This window comes from Boleophthalmus pectinirostris, unplaced genomic scaffold, assembly GCF_026225935.1.
Source record: "Boleophthalmus pectinirostris isolate CB_2022bp ecotype Guang Dong unplaced genomic scaffold, ASM2622593v1 HiC_scaffold_3, whole genome shotgun sequence".
Classification (NCBI taxonomy): Eukaryota; Metazoa; Chordata; class Actinopteri; order Gobiiformes; family Gobiidae; genus Boleophthalmus; species Boleophthalmus pectinirostris.
Genome location: NW_026571299.1, coordinates 7,780,576 through 7,785,608, shown reverse-complemented (window position 1 = coordinate 7,785,608; position 5,033 = coordinate 7,780,576).

Sequence of the window (5,033 nt, the reverse complement as noted above, 5' to 3'; positions counted from 1 at the left end):
CGCGACAAACTTTGTGCGAAATGCGAGGAAGCGACAGTTTGAAAAAGCCTCTAAGAACCGCCGCGTAAACCACGTAATCCCCGCGCTCCGACGAGTCAGTTATACTAGGGAGTTTGATTGACAACCTAACAGCCAATAGAAAATGAGGGAGCCTCGTTTTCTATTGGCTGACGTTTATCTGGCCTCATTACGTCCACAGTTGATAGATTTTCGTTCTTTTTTTTTTTGGTCATCATAATTACAAAGCTGCTGCGTCTCTGTAATGTTATTTTAATCTTTCACTGACAGTTTGAAACTAAAAAAAATCCTCCATACAACCTTTAATGCAAACACCACAGACATCGTCCCTCTGTCAGCCTTTGTTTTTGTGTAATTTTAAAATATAAGTAATGTGGTAAGTTTCTCTCTCTCCTTTCTCTCTTATCTTTATTTCTCTCCTCTCTCTTTTCATCTTCTTTCTTGATCCTTCTCTTTTCTTTGTTCTTTTCCGTCCTCTTCATCCTCTCAGACGTGAGGGAAAACGGTTTTGTTGGAGCAGTTGTTTCTTCACTTCATTTCTTAAACATCAGAAGAGAAAAGTTGGAGACTTTGCCACAGCTCCAAACCCGGATCTGAGCCTGGTGTCGGTCTGGAGTATTTAAGTTTTTTTTTGTTTTGTTTTTTTTGTTTAGGTTTACAAATTTTGTGTATTCTCTAATTTAACTTTGTTTTCAAATCCCAAAAGTCCTTCCGTCATAGTTTAGACCTGGTTTAGTCCTAGTTTAGTCTGAGTTTAGTCCATGTTCACTCCTGGTTCGGCCCTGGCTCAGTTCTGGTTTAGTCCTGGTTTAGTCCTGGTCCAGTTCTGGTTTAGCCCTATTTCAGTCCTGGTTTAGTCCTGGTTTAGTCCTGGTTCAGTCCTGGTTTAGACCTGGTTCAGTCCTGGTTTAGACCTGGTTCAGTCCTGGTTTAGACCTGGTTCAGTCCTGGTTTAGACCTGGTTCAGTCCTAATTTAGGCCTGGTCCAATCCTGTTTCAGCTCTGGTTCGGTCCTGGCTCAGTTCTAGTTTAGCCCTGGTCCAGTCCTGGTTCAGTCCTAGTTCAGTCCTGGTTTCGTCTTTGTTTAGTCCTGGATGAGTCCTTGTTTAGTCCTGGTTTAGTCCTGGTTTAGCCCTGGTTCAGTCCTGGTTCAGTCCTGGTTCAGTTCTGGTTTAGTCCTGGTTTAGTCCTGGTTCAGTTCTGGTTTAGTCCTGGTTCAGTCCTGGTCCAGTCCTGGTTCAGACCTGGTTTAGTCCTGGTTCAGTTCTGGTTTAGTCCTGGTTCAGTCCTGGTCCAGTCCTGGTTCAGACCTGGTTCAGTCCTGGTTCAGTTCTGGTTTAGTCCTGGTTCAGTCCTGGTCCAGTCCTGGTTCAGTCCTGGTCCAGTCCTGGTTCAGTCCTGGTCCAGTCCTGGTTCAGTCCTGGTTTAGTCCTGGTTCAGTTCTGGTTCAGTTCTGGTTTAGTCCTGGTTTAGTCCTGGTTCAGTTCTGGTTTAGTCCTGGTCCAGTCCTGGTTCAGCCCTGGTTCAGTTCTGGTTTAGTCCTGGTCCAGTCCTGGTCCAGTCCTGGTTCAGTCCTGGTCCAGTCCTGGTCCAGTCCTGGTTTAGCTGAGGTTCTGTGGTCCAAACTTTGTTCATTCTCTAAATAAACTTTCTTTTGAAATCGTTTTCAAAATAAACGGTGGATCCGTGTGTCTGGCTTCGCTCCAGCTGTTTTCATCCTGATGCTTCTGAGAGCGTCTCTGAGGAGGACTAATGCAGCTTCACCGTCTCGCACAAATGGAAAACCTGGCACCGCCACGGCAACGCCACGGCAACGCCAACGGTGACGCCACGGCAACAAGAGGTCTCACGGTAATGACAACGCCGAGAGGTCTCACGCTGCACACAAACACAATTTCTGTCTGTTCAAAATAAACATTAAAAAACAAAAACATATTTCCTCATCTCGTTATATCAAACGAAGTGAAGTCGCGTTTTATTTCAACGCTCTGTTCCACCTTGTGATGTCGCGCGGTGGTACAGGAAGTGCTCCACTGTGTTTTTAAACGTCACACACCTTCACTGGAATCATTCGGATCATTTTCTCTTTTTTCCTAGATTTTGTGAGCAGATTTTTGTGTTTTTATCGTTAGGAGACGAGTTTTCAACATGTTTGACCCAAAAAAAAAAAAAAAAAAAGTACAGGACAGTGGGTGGGGATAGGGGGTGGGTGAAACAGTAATTTTCAGAACACTCAAGGATCAGATAGATAAACTAATAATGAGGGAACAAAGTTGGTTTTGCAGAAGATGTGAACTTTAAAATAGTGAAATCAACCCATAACTTACTCAGATCATGAGGCTAGAGACTAGTTCTGCTTTAGTCCTGCTTAGCTTTGGTTTAGACCTGGTTTAGACCTGGTTTAGTCTTGTTTTAGCCTCGCCTTTAACCTGGTTTAATCTTGCAACCATTAGTCCTGGTTTGGTCCTGGTTTACCTACTTTGGTCCTGGTTTAGGGTTGGTTTAGTTCTGGTTTGTCCTGGATTAGGTTTAGGTCTTGTTTAGACCTGGTTTATCCCTGGTTTTGTCTTCCTTTAATCCTGCTTTTGTCCTAGTTTGATTCTGGTTTAGACCTGGTTTAGCTCCACTTTAGCCCTGGTTTAGAACGGGTTTAGACCTAGGTTAGTCCTGGTTTAGACCTGGTTTATCCGTGGTTTAGACCTGCTTTAGTCCTGGTTTAGTTCTTCTTTAGTCCTGTCTTAGTTCTTTAGTCCTGCTTTAGTCCTGCTTTAGTCCTAGTTTAGTCCTGTCTTAGTCCTGCTTTAGTCCTCGTTTAGTCCCAGTTTAGTCCTGTCTTAGTCCTAGTTTTTAGTCCTGTTTTAGGCTTGCTTTAGTCCTTTAGTCCTTTAGTCCTAGTCTTTAGTCCTGCTTTAGTCCTAGTTTAGTCCTGCTTTAGTCCTGCTTTAGTCCTGCCTTTAGTCCTGCTTTAGTCCTGCTTTAGTCCTAGTTTAGTCCGGCTTTAGTCCTAGTTTAGTCCTGCTTTAGTCCTTTAGTCCTTTAGTCCTTTAGTCCTTGTCTTAGTCCTGCTTTAGTCCTGCTTTAGTCCTCTTTAGTCCAGTTTAGTCCTGTCTTAGTCCTTAGTCTTTTAGTCCTGTTTTAGTCCTGCTTTAGTCCTTTAGTCTTTAGTCCTGAGTTTAGTCCTGTTTAGTCCTGTCTTAGTCCTGCTTTAGTCCTGTTTAGTCCTGTCTTAGTCCTTTAGTCCTTTAGTCCTTAGTTTAGTCCTGCTTTAGTCCCTTTAGTCCTGCTTTAGTCCTGTCTTTAGTCCTGTCTTTAGTCCTGCTTTAGTCCTTTAGTTTAGTCCTAGTCCTCTTTAGTCCTGCTTTAGTCCTGTCTTAGTCCTGCTTTAGTCCTAGTTTAGTCCTGTTTTAGTCCTGCTTTAGTCCTGTTTTAGTCCTAGTTTAGTCCTGTCTTAGTCCTGCTTTAGTCCTAGTTTTAGTCCTGTTTTAGTCCTCCTTTAGTCCTAGTTTAGTCCTGTCTTAGTCCTGCTTTAGTCCTGTCTTAGTCCTGCTTTAGTCCTGCTTTAGTCCTAGTTTAGTCCTGTCTTAGTCCTGCTTTGTCTGAGTTTAGTCCTGTCTTAGTCCTCCTTTAGTCCTAGTTTAGTCCTGTCTTAGTCCTGCTTTAGTCCTGTTTAGTCCTGTCTTAGTCCTGCTTTAGTCCTAGTTTAGTCCTTTAGTCCTGCTTTAGTCCTCGTTTAGTCCTGCTTTAGTCCTCCTTTAGTCCTAGTTTAGTCCTGCTTTAGTCCTTGTTTAGTCCTTGCTTTAGTCCTCCTTTAGTCCTAGTTTAGTCCTGCTTTAGTCCTGCTTTAGTCCTCCTTTAGTCCTAGTTTAGTCCTTCAGCTTCAGTCTAAATTGAAATATGAATGCATGGCTGCTCTCCATATGTGCCGTCCTCCTGAGCGCCGCGGCAGCAGTGCATCGTGGGAGTTGTAGTCCCGTCCTGGTAATGTGTGTAGTCCCCCGCCTCCTCGCCAGCTTGAGTTTGATTAAAAAGGCTTTAATAACACGCTCTGCTCCGACAAATGGAGACGAATGGACCCGGAGCCGACCAATCGGAGCGCGGCCTGCCACGTGCGCGTCCCTCGTGCACGCTCCCCAAAGCAAATCAATTAAAACAATCACCGGCGTGCACGGTCAGGGGCGCGCACGTGAGGCAGCAGGGAAATAAAGGAGATGAATGAACAGCTATAAAAGGATTTAAGTAGGAACAAAGAGAAGCCTGGTTTAGTCTCGGTTTAGTCCTGGTTTAGTCCCGGGTTTGTTTAGGTCACTCACTTTAGTCTGGGTTTAGTTCTGAGTTTGGACTTAGTTGTGGTTCAGTCCTGGTTTAGTCCCTGGTTTGTTTGTGTCACTCAATTTAGTCTGGGTTTTGTTCTAGGATTCATTTTAGTTTTGTTTTAGTCCTGGTTTAGTTGTGGTGTAGACCTGATTTAGTTCTAGTTTAGTTCTGGTTTAATCCTGGTTTAGTCCTGGTTGAGTTTTGGTTCAGTCTTGGTTCAGTCCTGGTTTAGTCCCGGGTTTGTTTGTGTCACTCAGTTTATTCTGTTTTTTTTTTCTAGGATTAATTTTAGTTTTGGTTTAGTTCTGGTTTAGTTCTGACTTTCGACTTAGTTGTGGTCGGGTCCTGGTTTAGTCCTGGTTTAGTCCCGGGTTTGTTTGGGTCACTCAATTTAGTCTGGGTTTAGTTCTGAGTTTGGATTTAGTTGTGGTCCGGTCCTGGTTTAGTCCTGGTTTAGTCCCGGGTTTGTTTGGGTCACTCACTTTAGTCTGGGTTTAGTTCTGAGTTTGGACTTAGTTGTGGTTTAGTCCTGGTTTAGTCCCTGGTTTGTTTATGTCACTCAATTTAGTCTGGGTTTTGTTGTAGGATTCATTTTAGTTTTGTTTTAGTCCTGGTTTAGTTCTGAGTTTCGACTTAGTTCTGGTTTAGTCCTGGTTTAATTCTGGGTTAGTCCTGGTTGAGTCCTGGTTGAGTTTTGGTTC